Source organism: Erythrolamprus reginae, chromosome 5 (genome assembly GCF_031021105.1).
Source record: "Erythrolamprus reginae isolate rEryReg1 chromosome 5, rEryReg1.hap1, whole genome shotgun sequence".
NCBI lineage: Eukaryota > Metazoa > Chordata > Lepidosauria > Squamata > Dipsadidae > Erythrolamprus > Erythrolamprus reginae.
In genome coordinates, this window is record NC_091954.1 from 9,193,617 (window position 1) to 9,212,396 (window position 18,780).

The 18,780-nt window shown below is 40.7% G+C and overlaps 1 protein-coding gene across 4 annotated transcripts in view; it reads right to left on the minus strand.

Moving 5' to 3' along the window:
• LDB3 (LIM domain binding 3) overlaps positions 1 to 17,747 on the minus strand; it is a 187,111-nt gene extending 169,364 nt beyond the window's left edge. For all 4 annotated transcript variants that reach the window (XM_070752054.1, XM_070752050.1, XM_070752049.1 and 1 more), the window contains exon 1: positions 17,625 to 17,747. The gene's annotated coding sequence lies outside the window, so the exon portion shown is untranslated. The remainder of the gene's footprint in view (positions 1 to 17,624) is intronic.
• Positions 17,748 to 18,780: the final 1,033 nt, after the last annotated feature.

The following is an 18,780-nucleotide window of genomic DNA, read 5'->3' on the forward strand; positions in this document are numbered from 1 at the left end:
AAGGAAAGAAGGAAAGAAGGCAGACAGGCAGGCATAACCCCACCGAGAAGACTAGAAAGCCCAAAGAAACCCATCCTCATTCATCCCAAATGAAATGTACTACAGTACTACAAGATTGGCCACAGAACAATCAATGTAAGATAATGTTAAATTCCAGTATAAGGCTATACAACAGCATATCAATTGCTATTTATCATCAGATGAAATATTATCTGTATTAGATCAGATTCATCTGGCTGGCTATTAACGTAACTGACATGTTCAATGTCTTATGAACTTGTATACTAAAAACAAAAAGTTTATTATTATTATTTTTGGTCGCCACGATATAAAAAAGATATTGAGACTCCAGAAAGAGTGCAAAGGAGAGCAACCAAGATGATTGGTGGACTGGAGGTTAAAACATATGCAGGAACTGGGCCTGGGCAGTCTAGTGAAGAAATGGATCAAGTGAGATAGGATAGTAGTCTTCCAATATTTGAGGGGCTGCCTTAGAGAGGAACGGTTCGAGCTATTTCCCAAAGAATCTGAAAGCAGGGCAAGAAGTAATGGATGGAAACTAATAAAAGATAGTACTATTTTCCTGACAATTAGAACAATTAACCAGCTGGCCTTCAAAGGTTTTGAGTAGTGTTGGGCGAACCGAACTTGCAAAGTTCGGGTTTGTGCCGAACCCGAACCCGAACTGTTTTAAAAGTTCGGGTAAAGTTCGGTGTTTGCTCGAAAACCACGAAGCGCCGCTGCCCAGGAGGAGAGTGGGGTATTCCATTGTGGGATTCCCCACCTCCTTTTTCTTCGGATGCTGCAAGCCAAAAGAGGTGGGGAATCCCACGATGGGATTCTGGGGGCGGGGCTTTGACGTCACAGAGACTACTTCCTGGCCGGACGAAATGGGGAGGAAGGAGTCTCTGTGACATCAAAGCCCCGCCCCTGGAATCCCATCGTGGGATTCCCCACCTCCTTTTGTTTGCAGCGCCGCCGCGACATCCTTTTCCGTAAAAATAAAAGGAAGCAAAAGGAGGTGGGGAATTCCCCACTTCCTTATTTATTTTTACAGAAAAGGACGCTGTAGCGGCGCTGCTGCTGTTTGGGTTCGGCGAACTCACCCGAACTTCACGGTAAAGTTCAGCCAAATTCACCGAACCTGAACTTTGTTGGGTTCACCCAACAGTAGTTTTGAGTATTCCCTCACTGGAGACTTTTAAGACAAGATTGGACAAACCTAACCTGATATAGTATCACCTGCTTGAGCAGGGGGCTGGATTAGAAGACCTTAAAAGTTCCCTCCCAACAGTTATTTTGTTCCTGTTATGATTGATTGATTGATTGATTGATTGATTGATTGATTGATTGCATTTGTATGCCGCCCCTCTCTGCAGACTCGGGGCGGCTAACAACAATGATAAAAAACAACATGTAACAATCCAATTTAATAAAACAACTAAAAACCCTTATTATAAAAACCAAACATACACACAAACATACCACACATAACTTGTAATGGCCTAGGGGAAGGAATATCCTAACTCCCCCATGCCTGGCGACAAAGGTGGGTCTTGAGTAATTTGCGAAAGACAAGGAGGGTGGGGGCCGTTCTAATTTCTGGGGGGAGTTGATTCCAGAGGGCCGGGGCTGCCACAGAGAAGGCTCTTCCCCTGGGGCCCACCAAACGACATTGTTTGGTCGACGGGACCCGGAGAAGGCCAACTCTGTGGGACCTTATCGGCCGCTGGGATTCGTGCGGTAGAAGGCGGTTCCGGATGTATTCTGGCCCAATGCCATGTAGGGCTTTAAAGGTCATTACCAACACTTTAATTGTGACCGGAAACCGATCGGCAGCCAGTGCAGGCCGCGGAGTGTTGCAGAAATGTGGGCGAATCTAGGGAGCCCCACAATGGCTCTCTGTTCCTGTAATCTGTTCTGTTATTCTGTTACTGAATTCAGTATTTTACTAACTTCTCCTAGCTATATTAGTATATATTCCTAACTTCGTATTTAAATCTGAATTCCCTAGATTCGCCCACATTTCTGCAGTTTGATAATCATAGAACATCAGCTACATAATACCACCCATTCTTTTGTATATTATATATCACAGGTTCGGGTTTCTAAAATGACATTGTGATCACAAATTGGGGAAAACCGTAAAGTGTACTTCAAAAAACAAAACACCATATTAAAAAAAATCCCAGCTATTATCCTCAAAATGTCAGTCTGTTTCTGACTGTTGTTTTTAAGGAGCATAATTTTTCCTAATGGTTTTGAATCCAAACTGTTGAAATGATTTGGTTCCTTGGGCGCAGACTAATTAAAACGTTAAGATAAAACAGTTTTACGCTGTGTGCATTGCAAATGGACTTTTATTTCTTGCAGAAATTAAAACAGATCCAGCAACAGACAAATGGGAGAAGCACACGATAACTCGGGCTGCTTAGTCATGCAAAGTACATACTCTTGGGAGATGTACATGAACTCATGAACAGTCATTCAAAATATAAATGTTTTGATGCAGCAGAGTTAGAACTTGTCATTTGAGAATTAAAAACTTGGCTACATATAGAAAATAGAAAAAGAGAAGGAGACACCCAAATGGTAAAAATTAAATAAAAAATTGGCAAGCACATTTTGTATTTGTTTCGTTAGTGCCTTCTGACACTCATAATGATAATTAAGGCATGCAAAATTATAATAAAATTATCAGTATGTGTGTGTGTTGTTGTTTTTTTAAAGCCACTGCAATCATAGCATTAAAAAGCAACACAGTATCAACGGTAGAGATTTTCAAATTTCTAGGTTCGACCGTATTGCAAGATCTAAAATGTGCATCAAGAAATCACAACAAAGAGTCAAAAAGAGGGTGGGGAAAATATTTATTGACCCCTCACATCCTGGACACAAATTGTTTCAACTCCCACCCTCAAAACGTCGCTACAGAGCACTGCACACCAAGACAACTAGACACAAGAACAGTTTTTCCCCGAACGCCATCACTCTACTAAACAAATAATTCCCTCAACACTGTCAGACTTTCTACTAAATCTGCACTTCTATTCTACTAGTTTTTCTCATCATTCCTTTCACCCATTTCCTCCCATGTTGACTGTATGACTGTAACTTGTTGCTTATATCCTAAGATTTTTATTAATATTGCCTCTTCATTGCTTATTTGACCCCTATGACAATCATTAAGTGTTGTACCACATGACAAATGTATATTTTATTTTATGTACGCTGAGAACATATGCACCAAGACAAATTCCTTGTGTGTCCAATTACACTTGGCCAATAAAAATTCTATTCTATTCTATTCTATTCTATTCTATTCTTTATTGCTTATTTGACCCCTATGACAATCATTAAGTGTCGTACCACATGATTCTTGACAAATGTATATTTTATTTTATGTACGCTGAGAGCATATGCACCAAGACAAATTCCTTGTGTGTCCAATCACACTTGGCCAATAATATTCTATTCTATTCTATTCTATTCTATTCTATTCTTTGTTTTTCTGTTTTTTTCTCTCCCTCTTCCTCTTTTTTCCTTTTCAATTTTTTTTCAATTTCTTTATCTATCAAAAGGTATTCATATCAATTGGCTTTGTTAATTCGGTTCAAAGCAACATAGGTGACATATTATTTGGATTTTTTCCCCCTTGAAATTTATACAATTTTTGGGGGGTAAGGGTTAGACATGAATGAAGAACTATTAGATGTGATTGGAAGTTTTGCTCTTTTTCTTGTTTTATTTTTCTTCTAAAGGGCATTTATTATAAAAGTAAGGTAAAGAAAAATACACGAAAATTAAGGATATATGGAGAAAATTGTAGCACTTTGGCCTAATCAGTTAGATGTGAATAAGATTAGGAACAGCCTAAAAAGTGCATTAGCTAATAGTTTTTTAAAGTCATATAAGAAATTGGAGTAATTATTTTTTGTCCAGATGTCAAATGTAAAGGAGGCAGCATTGGATGGATTATGAATACTGAAATTTTAAAAATGATGAATTGCAATGCAATTCAAGATTGATGGTATTTGATTTTGTATTTGTGATGGGAATGAAAAATAAAAAACTTATTTGCCGAAAAAGAAACCCCCACACATAATGAAAAGCAGGTTTTAAAAAACTCGGAAAAGGGAAGATTTTCTGTTTTGGGGAGCTAAATTTATTTGATTTGATTTGATTTGATTTGATTTGATTTGATTTGATTTGATTTAATTTAATTTAATTTAATTTAATTTAATTTAATTTAATTTAATTTAATTTAATTTAATTTAATTTAATTTAATTTAATTTAATTTAATTTAATTTAATTTAATTTAATTTAATTTAATTTAATTTAATTTAATTTAATTTAATTTAATTTAATTTAATTTAATTTAATTTAATTTAATTTAATTAATTTAATTTAATTTAATTTAATTTAATAATTTAATTTAATTTAATTTAATTTAATTTAATTTAATTTAATTTAATTTAATTTAATTTAATTTAATTTAATTTAATTTAATTTAATTTAATTTAATTTAATTTAATTTAATTTAATTTTTTATTGATTGATTGATTGATTGATTGATTGATTGATTGATTAGATTTGTATGCCACCCTTCAACAAGATCCGGGGAAATGCCAAGCTCAGTCTAATTAGCATTCCAATAGATAACAAAGTCCATTTATCATTTAAGCATATGATTTACACTCATCAGATTCCTGGCGACCAGAATCCCTCTGAGAATGAGTGTCATTGAGTCAGAAATCATGGTTTTAAAGCTTCGTTCAAGCACACCCCCAGTTTCACATCTCTTCCATTGAACAACATTGAATCTCCACACCTCATTTCCCACAATCCTTTGCCTTTATACTGCCCGGAAGTGACATCACACCTCAAAGAGGCTAAGGCTGTGCAACTCCTCTTGCCTTCTCAATAATCTTCTATGCTGAGTGTTCTGGTTTCTGGTAGACATTTAGTAATTACAAATAACTCTTATTAAGTGCCTCATTTCATGAATAAAGCAACTCCGTTTATTTCTCTGCTCTCCTGTACTTCAAACACATTCCATACAGCAGTGATTTTCAACCTTTTTTGAGCCGCGGCACATTTTTTACATTTACGAAACCCTGGGGCACATCGAGCGGGGGGGAGGGAGCGGCTAAAAAAAGTTTGGACAAAAAAATTCTCTCTATCTCTCTTCCTCCCCTTCATTCTATTTCTTTCTCCCTCCCTCTTTCTCTCCCTTCCTTCCTCTTTCTTTCTCTCTCTCTCCATCCCTCTTTCTTTCTCTTCCTTCCTCTCTTTTTTGCTCTTTTTCTCTCTCCCTCCCTACCTCCCTCTATGTCTTTCTCTCTCTCTCCTTCCCTCCCTCTTTCTCTCTCTCTCTTACTTTCTTTCTCTCTCTTGCTCTCTCTATCTTTCTCTCTCTCTTTCTTTCTCTTGTTTTCTCTCTCTCTCTTGCTTACTTTCTCTCTCTCTTGTTCTCTTTCTCTCTCTCTCTCTCTTTCTCTCTTTCTTTCTTTCTCTCTCTCTTTTGCTTTCTTTCTCTCTTTCTTTCTCTCTCTCTTGCTTTCTTTCTCTCTTGCTTTCTTTCTCTCTCTCTTGCTTTCTTTCTCTCTGAGCTTCGCGGCACACCTGACCATGTCTCGCGGCACACTAGTGTGCCACGGCACACTGGTTGAAAAACACTGCCATACAGCACTCGGTCCGTTATCTCTCTCTTAGCCGCATTTCTCACATTCCTCTTCCTGCTTCACTTAAACAAGATTTATTTTCCTAACCACATAACTTTGAAAAAACAGCAGCCCTGACTGAATACAATACAAAATACTTTGGCTTACTTTAGCGTGGCAAAAACACATCCATTATTCTTTTCGGCAACGTTGAAACTCCACCCTTCTTCTCCACTGACTCCCTGACGTGCCAAATACATCACTACAATATTTAACCCATTCCTCTCCTTAATATCTTCTTCCAGACCTCTGCTCTCTACGTTTCTGGACCCTTCTGAATTTAGGGTTAACCCAGCGAGCGTCTGATTCTCCCTCGCTAGATCCTGAACTCATAGCCCCATCCTGTGGCTGACCTCCCACCTGTTTTACTACCTGTAACCCCGGGGCCCCCACTACTTCATAAACACTATCTGACTCCGAGTCCTCAATATCTTCATCATCCTCCAACTTGAAAAGTGTTCGGAAACTTCAGATCATGCAGAATGCAGCTGCGAGAGCAATCATGGGCTTCCCTAAATATGCCCATGTCACACCAACACTCCGCAGTCTGCATTGGTTGCCGATCAGTTTCCGGTCACAATTCAAAGTGTTGGTTATGACCTATAAAGCCCTTCATGGCACCGGACCAGATTACCTCAGGGACCGCCTTCTGCCGCACAAATCCCAGCGGCCAGTTAGGTCCCACAGAATGGGTCTTCTCCGGGTCCCGTCAACTAAACAATGCCACTTGGTGGGACCCAGGAGAAGAGCCTTCTCTCTGGTGGCCCCGGCCCTCTGGAACCAACTCCCCCCAGAGATTAGAATTGCCCCCACCCTCCTTGCCTTTCGTAAGCTACTTAAAACCCACCTCTGCCGCCAAGCATGGGGGAATTAAGACTTTTTTCTCCCCCTAGGCCATTACAACTGTATACATGGTATGTTTGTATGTATGTTTGGTTTTTATCTATTAAGGGGTTTTAATCTGCTTTTAGTATTGGATTTTATTGTATATTGTTCATGATTGTTGTTAGCCGCCCCGAGTTTTCGGAGAGGGGCGGCATATAAATCCAAATAAAACTTGAAACTAAAACTTGAAACTTAAACTTATCAGGAGTATGTACAACAGTGAGGGTCAATCCATTGACTTTCCACTCTCATGTCTTCCTCATCCTCTGACTGGGACCACTCCCCCATTGTCACATCAGCCCCCTCTAGTGGTTTCTCAGGCTCACTCAAGTCACTTTCTCCCTTGTTCTTTCTTTCTGCTTTATCTGTCAACCCTCCAGTCCAGGGTATCCAGAGGCGCCTTGTTCATCCTCCTCAGAATCTGACATGACCTGAGGTGGACAAGGAGCACTCACAACAGCTACCGCTTCTCTAAACCACCAGAGGGCGTCTGTTGTGATTCTGTCTGAGGCCCCTCAGGGAACGGCTGATCCTCTGCCGGCTTCCTGCTCAGAGGGGGAGGATGAGGAACAGGAGGTTCAGGCAGACGGGGAGGAGGAATCTCAGGCTGAGGGAGAGGGAGGACAGCCAGAGTCCCCCGAGAGGGAGCTCTCCCCAGCAAGCAGCCTGGATTCCTTAGATGAAAATGCACAAGCAATCATCGATCTCCAGCAGAGAAGAGCAACACAACGAAGGGGACAATTAGCCAGGTACTTTCAGCACTAAAGAGGCAACAGCTGGGTTTGGGTGTGGTGCTCTCTGGAAAGGCTGAAAAGGCAGACCCACCCTTCCTGGCTTGTGGAGTATTATCTTTGGGAGTCCTGGGACCTGGCTGTGATCTTTGGTGTCTTGGAATTCTGGTTTGTGACTTTGAATACTGAAACCTTGGGGGGGAAAGGTGTGGGTCTTATTCTCTACAGTGGTGGGTGTGCCAGCAAGAAGTCTGCTGTATTGTCTGGCCATCAGGACTCTGCTGTGAAGTCTCATAGCCTGCCTGTTGGGAAGAACAGGTTTTTCTCTGTGTTTATTTTTCAAACTATAAAGTGCTTTTGCTTTTACCAGCGTGTCTGGATGCTTTTTCCAGTTGGTGTTGAAGTCTGGGGGCACCCAGACAGAACAGCGTCACTACCGGCTGAACTGGTAGGATTTCATCCCTGGAATTGGCATTTATAATTTAAATTCAAAACCCTGGAAGCAGCATCTGTTGAAACAATTTCAGGAAACGGGATGAGTCTCTCTCTGCCAAGCAGTAACAGAAATGACCAACAGTCACAGTGAATTTTGGTCTTTGGGCCGTGACTAAAAATGGCCCGAGGAAGAAAAGAGCTTCTGGAATGTGAATAGCAGCCTTTCCCCGGGGCCAGGACTGGAATGTGGAGGAAGGAATGATTGGCTCAAGGTACCATCTTAGAATAGAAACACCATCATCCTCTATAAACCAACGCCAACTTTGTCACCGCACTGGAAACAGTTCAGAGCTGAGGAGGGCTGCAGCGGTAGCCCTGCTTAGATTGCAGATGAATACAGTTGGAAGGGACCTTGTAGGTCAGGGGTAGGCAAAGTTGGCTCTTCTATGACAGGTGGACTTCAGCTCCCAGAATTCCTGAGCTAGCATGATTGGCTCAGGAATTCTGGGAGTTGAAGTCCACAAGTCATAGAAGACCCAACTTTGCCTACTCTTGTTGAGCAATGAAAGGTTGCAAAAAATTTTACTACCGCACTGTGGCCGTGGCTTATTTTGTGGGTGTGGCTTGCTGGCTATGTGACCAGGTGGGAGTGGTTTGAGGATCATGTGACCAGGGGGTGGCTTAAAGGTCATGCGACTGGCTTAAAAGTGGCCAACTTGACGTCACTCAAGTCAAGGGTTAGGATTAGGGTGCCTGGTCTCTCCTCGCCTCAAAGAGAGACAATTTCCCTTCCTACTACTGAACATCCAAAATATACTATTTGATTCTATGTATGTCTGCCATATGTGTACATACATATTACACACAGGCACACAAAAATATACATTGTCTACTATACAGTGATCCCCCGATTATCGCGAGGGTTCCGTTCCAAGACCCCTCGCGATAATCGATATTTCGGGATGTAGTGGTGCGGAAGTAAAAACACCATCTGCGCATGCGCGCCCCTTTTTCCATGGCTGCACATGCGCAGATGGTGGAGTTTGCGTGTGGGCGGCGGGGAAGACCCGGGGAAGACCCAGGGAAGGTTCCTTCGGCCGCCCAACAGCTGATCTGCTCCGCAGCGCGGCAGCAGCGAGGAGCCGAAGATGGGGTTTCCCCGTTGCCCAGGCAACGGGGAAACCCCATCTTCGGCTCCTCGCTGCTGCTACGCTGCGGAGCAGATCAGCTGTTGGGTGGCCGAAGGAACCTTCCCTGGGTCTTCCCACCACCCAGGCAAAGGGGAAACCCCAAGATCGCTTGCCGCTTGCCCGTTCCCCCGCCCGCCCGGCTGCTCGCTTGCCGCTCGAGAGCAAGAGGGGGAGAGATAGAGAAAGAGAGAGAAGGAAAGAAAGAGATGAGAGAGGGAGGAAGAGAGTGTGAGAGAGGAAGAAGCAAGATAGAGAAAGAGAGAGAGAAAGAAAGATGAGAAAGGAAGGGAGTGACGTCATCGGGTGGAAAAATCGCGATATAGCCTTTCGCAATGATCGGGATCGCAAAACTCGGGGGATCACTGTATACAGTGTATACACACACACAGCTCTTCTAAAATTATACACATTCAACCTCATTTACTGCGATAGGAAAAACATACCCAGGGGAAAAAAGAAAAAAAGAAAAAAAATCTATTTTTTTCTACCAGTTCTGCATACCTGACCATACCCATAGGAGCCCATCACTGTCTGTGAGGGTCCAGAAACAGCCATAGATCCTTCAAGAACTTAAACTATCATGACTCTCAATTCAACCTCTACTGTGGTCCTTCCTTGGATTCAAAGTTATTTCCTGCAAGGGGAGAATCTTATTGGTCATTGTCCAAGGTCCTGAAATTGCTGAGTGGGGACACAGCTTAACCAGATGTGGCACAGAATACCAAGTGAGCATTTTGTGCCGTATTTCCTCTCAAAGAAGCGAAAAATATCCAGAGAAGTTACGTTTACCAAATCAGATCATTGTTACAGTGTAGTTTAGGGGTCCAAGTGACCAGATTAAGAGATTGGACTCAAACAAATTTGACTTCTTGGGGATCAATGCAATCCTATCTAGCATTGACTGTACTGAGCAAGGAACAGAAGCAACTCAGATAGGAAACCCCAAAATAATACTTTCCTAAGCTCTTCTAATTTAATACTTGGAAATGCTGAATCCATTGTTATAGCTTAGGATTTTAAGGAGGAAATATATACACCGCTCAAAAAAATGAAGGGAACACTCAAAGAACACATCCTAGATCCGAATGAATGAAATATTCTCATTGAATACTTTGTTCTGCACAAACAAGATCTAAGTATTGCCCACAAGATTATATGCTGCAACGTCCTGCCTGTCGGCGACTACTTCAGCTTCAACCACAACAACACAAGAGCACACAACAGATTTAAACTTAATATTAACCGCTCCAAACTTGACTGTAAAAAATATGACTTCAGTAACAGAGTTGTCGAAGCGTGGACCTCATTACCGGACTCCATAGTGTCATCCCCAAACCCCCAACACTTTACCCTTAGATTATCTACGGTTGACCTATCCAGATTCCTAAGAGGTCAGTAAGGGGCGAGTACAAGTGCACTAGAGTGCCTTCCGTCCCCTGTCCTATTACTCTCCTATATATCCTATATCTCTTCTTCTATTCTTTCATGATATACTCTATTCCTATATATATGTATATGTGTATATATATATATATATGTGTGTGTGTGTGTGTGTGTGTGTGTGTGTGTGTGTGTGTATATGTATGTGTATGTGTATGTGTATATGTATATGTATGTGTATGTGTATATGTATATATATGTATGTGTGTGTGTGTGTGTGTGTGTGTATATATATATATATATATATATATATATATATATATATATATATATTCTGTTACTATATTCTATATATTATATATATTCTATTCCTATATATTCTGTTACTATATCTTCTTTTCTATTCTTTGTTAGATATATTTTACTATGAGTATCTCCTCTATAACCTTCATCATGTATTTTACTATGTGTATATTGATATATACTCACTAAAACCCTCATTGTGTATTGGACAAAATAAATAAATAAATAAATAAAATAAATAAAATAAGTTGTATGTGCACGACAGAATGTGAAACTTAATTGTCTATCAGTGTTGCTTCCTAAGTGGACAGTTTGATTTCACAGCAGTTTGATTTACTTGGAGTTATATTGTGTTGTTTAAGTGTTCCCTTTATTTATTTATTTATTTATTTTTTTGAGCAGTATATTTCTGCTCCTAAAAAGCCCGCAGATCACTTCTTAATAGTTTAAGAATGCAAATGGTAATTTGGCTTTGATTTAATAATTAGGTCACTTTGTCAGAGTTGAGTTTTATTAAAACAGAGAGGGAAAAAAAGAGATTGGGAAGAGATTTAAATATTAGTATTTGATTTATGTTATCTATAAATAAGGAACTTCAACCACACGCATCAAATGGGCCATTATAATTCATTATCTTTCATTCTCTGTCTAGAACTATTTCGAGGAAGAAAATCTACATAATTGATGCAATCACTAGGAAACCATCCTAGAAAGATATATTGGGAGCCAGCCAATTTTAATTACCGTTGGATGTAACTGGTATTATTATTTCTTTAGGTTTATTTGTATCCCACCTGATTATTTTATAAATAACTCATAGAGGAGAATATATCCAACATGCCTCTCTCTTCCTATTTTCTAACAACCCTGTGAGAGGGTAACCAGACCAAGGTTACCCAGATGTTACCCAGAAGTTGAACAACTATCCTTGTGGTGTGACCAGAACAATCTAGAACTGAACACACTCAAAACCGTAGAAATGGTGGTAGACTTTAAGAGAAACCCTTCACCCTTCCACCTCTCACAATACTAGACAACACAGTATCAACAGTAGAGACCTTCAAATTTCTAGGTTCTATCATATCTCAAGACCTAAAATGGTCACCTAACATCAAAAACATCATCAAAAAAGCACAGCAAAGAATGTTCTTTCTGCGCCAGCTCAGGAAGCTCAAACTGCCCAAGGAGCTGCTGATCCAGTTCTACAGAGGAATCATTGAGTCTGTCATCTGCACCTCTATAACTGTCTGGTTTGGTGCTGCAACCCAACAGGACCGACACAGACTTCAGAGGAGAATCAGAACTGCAGAAAAAACAATTGCTGCCAACCTGCCTTCCATTGAGGACCTGTATACTGCACGAGTCAAAAAGAGGGTGGGGAAAATATTTGCTGACCCCTCACATCCTGGACACAAATTGTTTCAACTCCTACCCTCAAAACGTCGCTACAGAGCACTGCACACCAAGACAACTAGACACAAGAACAGTTTTTTCCCGAACGCCATCACTCTACTAAACAAATAATTCCCTCAACACTGTCAGACTTCTCTACTAAATCTGCACTTCTATTCTACTAGTTTTTCTCATCATTCCTATCACCCATTTTCTCCTATGTTGACTGTAGGACTGTAACTTGTTGCTTATATCCTAAGATTTTTATTAATATTGCCTCTTCATTGCTTATTTGACCCCTATGACAATCATTAAGTGTTGTACCACATGATTCTTGACAAATGTATATTTTATTTTATGTACGCTGAGAGCATATGCACCAAGACAAATTCCTTCTGTGTCCAATCACACTTGGCCAATAAAAAAATTCTATTCTATTCTATTCTATTCTATGTCTTAGGCAGGACCATAACTTACCATGTCCTGGTGATCAGCCCAAAGTCACCCAGCTGGCTTTTATGTCTAAAGTAGGACTAAGAACTCACAGTCTCCTGTTTTGGTGAACTCTGGTGCCTTCACCATTAGACCAAACTGGTCAATGTGGTAGAGAAGGTGATGGTTCTCAGATGAAATAATTAATTTTCACCCTTCCAACTGGATGCAGATCTAAGTTTAGTAGAGAAAGTCTTTGATCATGAAAATGAATGCTCTACCTTGGGAAAATGATAGGCAGAGAACTGGCCCGACGATGCTTCAGATTCCTTGATACCAGTGAAGGGCTGCATTTTTTTTTACAACCATGCTTTGGGCGTGGCTTATTTTGTGGGTGTGGCTTGCCAGCCATGTGACCAGGTGGGAGTGGCTTGACGATCATGTGACCGGGGTGGCTTGAAGGTCATGTGAATGGCTTAAAGGTGGCCAACTTGACATCACTCACGTCAAAGGTTGGGATTAGGGTTAGGGTGCCTAGTCTCTCCTCGCCTCAAAGAGATACAATTTCCCCATCTATTCACTATTACTGAACATGCAAAATATACCATTTAATTCTATGTACATATGCCATATGTGTACATACATATTACACATAGGTACACAAAAATATACATTATCTACTACAGTATATAAACTATATCTGTATGTACACACACATACACAGAGCAAATTTTTACTGCCATGCTGTGGGTGTGGCTTATTTTGTTGGTGTGGATTGCATGTGATTTGGGGGTGACTTAAAGGCCATGTGACTGGGTGGGAGTGGCTTGCTGGCCATGTGACTGGGTGCGAGCGGCTTAGCAAACATGTGACTGGGAGTAACTTAAACATCATGTGACTGGGTGGGAGTGGCTTGCTGGCCATGTGACTGGGTGGGAGTGGCTTACCAACCAAGATAAGTTTTCAAATAGGCGCTTGGACTCTTTTTCAGTTGATTCAGTCACATTATTTGAATAGCCATCAAAAGGACAAATGATAGACAGCATTATTTGTTGAGGAGCACAGGAACATTGTAAGGTTTGGTACTGAAACCACAAGGTTCAGTAGGATAACAGATTAGGCAAGGAGCTCAATTTTCTTTAATCGCTATAAAAGTTCAGTTCTAGATAATGATTAAAAAATGATTAAAGTGCTTATGGGTAAAAACATACTATTTAATTATTTCCTATTGTAAATTAAAGATCAAACTAAGGTACCAGAAAAGGAACGACAATAAAAAAACACCATTAAGTATTCAATAAATAGTGCATAAATTTACTACCCGCACTTTATCCCCCCCATCACTGCTCCCACCACAGCTACTGGTTCACTGAACTGGGCTGAACTGGGAGCAATCTATCACTGAAAAGCACTGTTCATAGGATGGATAGTGTAAATGATCCAGAAACATTCCAGTCCAGGAAGCAACAAATGCTGAATAAGGCATCTCTGACTTTCCATATAACCCTTATGCTAAAACTGCAGGAAAAATTTAAAGGATACATACTGTTCTGCCGGGCTCTCTGATAGGAGCCTCCCAAAAATTCAAGGGTACAAATTTCAGACACACACACGTTTGAAAATTCAAAACAATGTTCTTTATCCCAAAATGCAAAATAAACTAAGCACTCTTTTTGTATTGCGAAGAGCACTCGTCCCAAAACAACCGGGTAGTCTGTACAATTTCCCTTAAGCAGTCGTTAAGTACTTAGCTAGCAGCTGTGAAGAAACTTCACACCCCTTCTTCTTCCAACAAAGTGAGACACACACACACACACACACACACACACGTTGCTCTGCTTTGTTTTCCAACAAAATCCAGACAACACAGGATTCCTGACGAACTCCAATCAGATATTCTTCCACAAAGGCCAAACCCACACGCTGCTATTTATAGCAGCAGCCCTAATTACTGGAGCCCCACCCAAACACAGGTGGCCTCCCTTATCTCCTGTAATATGTTCTTACTTGGTCTCTTCTACGCATAATTCTGCGCTTGTGTGGGTCCAACATGTCATCATCTGAAGCTATAGAAGATAAGGGAGATTGACTGCCTGGGCTGTGTGCCAAGCCCCCCTCTGCCGAGTCACTCCCATCTTCTTCTTCGTCCGAGGAAACTAAACTCTGAACTGACTCTGTCAGCAATAACACAGGCCTGTGACATGTTGAAGTTTCCCCTGCATCCACCTCCCCATTCCCTGGGGCAGGAGCTGGGGCAGAGCCAACCACAACACATACAGTATTTATCTAGTTCTTTTACTGTTATAGCCATAGTTCCCTCTAAGCTGAGCAGTGAGCAATCGCTCACTTAAAAATCATCATCAATTCAGAGTTTCCCAAACCTGCCCAGAAGCCGAGAGGGAAAGAGTGAGAGGGAAGGAGAGAGAGAGGAAGAGAGGAAGAGAGAGAAACAGATAGAAAAAAGAGAAGAAGGAAAAGAGAAAGAAAAAGAATGGGAGTAAGGAAGAGAGAAAGAAAATCAAAATCTAGTTTGAAACTAGCTCAACTATTTAAGTGGCATTTTGATATTGATAGAGTTGCCCTATTATGAGCTCACTGTTATAGACACACAGTACAGTGTTTTATTTTGAAATTCTCTGAGGCAAAACAGGGTGGGTTTTTTGTTTGTTTGTTTGTTTGTTTATTTGTTTGTTTGTTATTTCTGTGCCACCCAGTCCCAAAGGGACTGCCGCTCAGACACTATACTTTTCCGCCCACCCCACAAAAAAATTAGAAGGAACACTGGTTATAGCTGTAGATGTTTTTATTTTAAAATGGTTTTATATATATATTATACCATTGTAGTTCGCCATCTAAGCCATAAAGGGGAATGTAAAACCTTCAAATAAAATATAAGTAACCTGCCCATTCTGTTATATGAAAGACATTTTTAAATATCGCATCTTTCCTCTAGGAATCATAGTTTGGATAGTCTGATGAGAACATTATGAAAAGATTTATTTTTAAAGTACCCGGGAAATGGTTTGTGTAGATAAATAACTACCTAGCAAGTTTGAGTATAACTTGAAATATTCTCATGCAACCTTGAAAAGCAGTTTCTCTTTATCAGATGGATTATGAGTTTTAGAGGAAAGCTGCCAAATTAAAAATGTAGTAGTGTATGTGGAAAGAGAGAGAGAGAAGAAATCCAACAGCAGCTGCTTATAGGGGCAGAAATTCTGGGATTGCTAAATTGAGACTTGCATTACAATAATGGAAAAAATTTCTCCATGATGCCAGCAAGTCACTTAAATTACTAAAGAGACAAGGTTTAGTTGGATCTGATCTGTTGGCTTTAGTATATGGAAGTGTTCTTAGTTCAAAAGACAAATAAAAATAGTGCGTGACTTAACCACAGCCAATAATTTTCCTCTTTGTCCTTTACACTCTATAGTAAGGCTACCTCATGTATATGTTGGGAGTTAGTGCAATACTTCCTATGAGAGAGTTCAGAGTGAAAATTGGCAGTATTAAAACCATTGCATGACTGAAATGTGCTCTCAGGGATAATATTAGCTCTTTATAAACTTAAATAACATTGGAAGTTTTTAAGAAGATGTTGGATAACCATCTGTCTGAAGTAGTGTAGGGTTTCCTACCTAAGCAGGGGGTTGGACTAGAAGACCTCCTAGGTCCCTGCCAACTCTGCTGTTATTATTATATTATTATTATATTTGTTCTTGAGACATGGAATTGTTTTACACACATGCATGCCGAAAGAGAGAGAACATCTATTAGTTGCAATTTAAATGATCAAAAATCTCAAATCTTTGTACAAGATAATATACTTTTAATAACTTTTATATGTTAAAGGGTTAAATAAGGTTCAGGAGGGAAGTGTTTTTAATAGGAAAGTGAACACAAGAACAAGGGGACACAATCTGAAGTTAGTTGGGGGAAAGATCAGAAGCAACATGAGAAAATATTATTTTACTGAAAGAGTAGTAGATCCTTGGAACAAACGTCCAGCAGACGTGGTTGGTAAATCCACAGTAACTGAATTTAAACATACCAGGGATAAACATATATCCATTGTAAGATAAAATACAGGAAATAGTATAAGGGCAGACTAGATGGACCAGGAGGTCTTTTTCTGCCATCAGTCTTCTATGTTTCTAAAAGTTGCCAAATTATTCTGAGGATCAGATATTTTGGTTTAAAGCTTAGAAGCATATTTGAGGATTGACATATTTGGATAACACTTCTTAAGATTTCACTTGGCTGTATTGATTGATTTAATCTTTGCGATCCAGCACGTGCAATTTAAAATGGGTAACGCTCTGGTACGATGACCAAACACAATCCTTGCTTTTGAAATTGGCCTGGATGGTTTCAATGAAATGGGCTTAGAGCAATTTGGTTATTAGCCAAAGGTATCATAAACCACCATATCTAGACTGCAACTCTTTCTGCTGTTGGGCATTTGTGATTTAATGTAAATAACACTGTGAGTCTATCGCAGTGAAACGAGTTCCATTTGTCTATTTTGGACTAAGGATGGAGAAAACTGGACTGGGCAGGAGGCATCCCGACTGTCCAATGGCAAAGATGTCTGTGAATCATCCGTTCTGTTCATGAATATTTTATCACTTATTTCCAGCTGAACAAAAGCGGTGATGGGATATGGGTGTCTTCCCTGAAAGGGGGAAATGGGGGGAATACATTTTGCCGAGTGTTGGGCCCAAATCACCCCACTTTTGTCCTCTCTTAACTAACCAGCAAGTTGGGGAAGGGTGTTGTAAACATAAAAGCAGTTTTGGGGGTCTGGGAGAGGGGCGAGGCAGGAAGCGTGCGTAATTTGGGAGAGGGGAGGAAAAAAGAGAGCTAAAGAGAGCTGGGGGAATTTGTCAGCCAATGGTCTGCAGTCAACTCCACAATTCTTCTCAAGCCAGTCAGAAACCGTGAGCAAGCTTTGTGAGAAGTAACACAACAAACAGCCAGAAACAAGTAAGCAGGCAGTAGAGAGAGAGAGAGAGAGAGAGAAAGCACCAGCGGAGCGCTTATCACGCCCAGAGCCAGCTGGAGGGAGAAACTGAGGTCTGTTAGGAGGAGGAAGAGGAGGAAGAGGGTTAGTATAACAGACGGCAAGGAAAGACAGCCGCCAGTCCTCTACCTGGGAGAAGCTGGGGAGATGTACCGCACGCCTTTCGCTCTGCTTCCTCCCGAGTGTCCCCTGCACATTGACTTGACCTCTGATATCCTGCGGTGACGCTGCCTATTCAGGACAAGGGAGGGGAAGGCCAAGCGCTTCCTTAAGGTGGATCCCTTAAAGCCACAGCTGCCCTCCCCCCTCCTGCCTTTCCTCCCTCGGAAGCCACTGCCTTGCAGGAGAAACGTAGGAACATAGAAGACTGACGGCAGGAAAAGACCTCCTGGTCCATCTAGTCTGCCCTTATACTATTTCCTGTATTTTATCTTAGGATGGATATATGTTTATCCCAGGCATGTTTAAATTCAGTGACTGTGGAGTGACCAACCACGTCTGCTGGAAGTTTGTTCCAAGGATCTACCACTCTTTCAGTAAAATAATATTTTCTCATGTTGCTTTTGATCTTTTCCCCAACTAACTTCAGATTGTTTCCCCTTGTTCTTGTGTTCACTTTCCTATTAAAAACACTTCCCTCCTGGACTTTATTTAACCCTTTAACATATTTAAATGTTTCGATCATGTCCCCCCTTTTCCTTCTGTCCTGCAGACTATACAGATTGAGTTCATGAAGTCTTTCCTGATACGTTTAATGCTTAAGACCTTCCACCATTCTTGCAGCCCGTCTTTGGACCCCTTCAATTTTGTCAATATCTTTTTTGTAGGTGAGGTCTCCAGAACTGAACACAGTATTCTAAATGGGGTCTCACCAGCACTCTATATAGCGGGATCATAATCTCCCTCTTCCTAGGCTGTTCAATCAGCATATGAAAACAATTAAAGCTAGAAGTTCTACATTGTAGTAAATGCAGAAGTTCCTAAGCAGTGGTGTGATTATTTGTTTTTCCAAAGTGAGATTCAATGCGTTCCCATCTGTAGGTCCAGCTACTGTCAATTATGAGCAATAGTCTTTCCTGATACGTTTTATGCTTAAGACCTTCCACCATTTTTGTAGCCCATTCAATTTTATCAATATCTTTTTGTAGGTGAGGTCTCCAGAACTGAACAAGGTATTTCAAATGGGGTCTCACCAGCGCTCTATACAGCGGGATCACAGTCTCCCTCTTCCTGCTTGTTATACCTCTAGCTTTGCAGCCAAGCATTCTACTTGCTTTCCCTACCG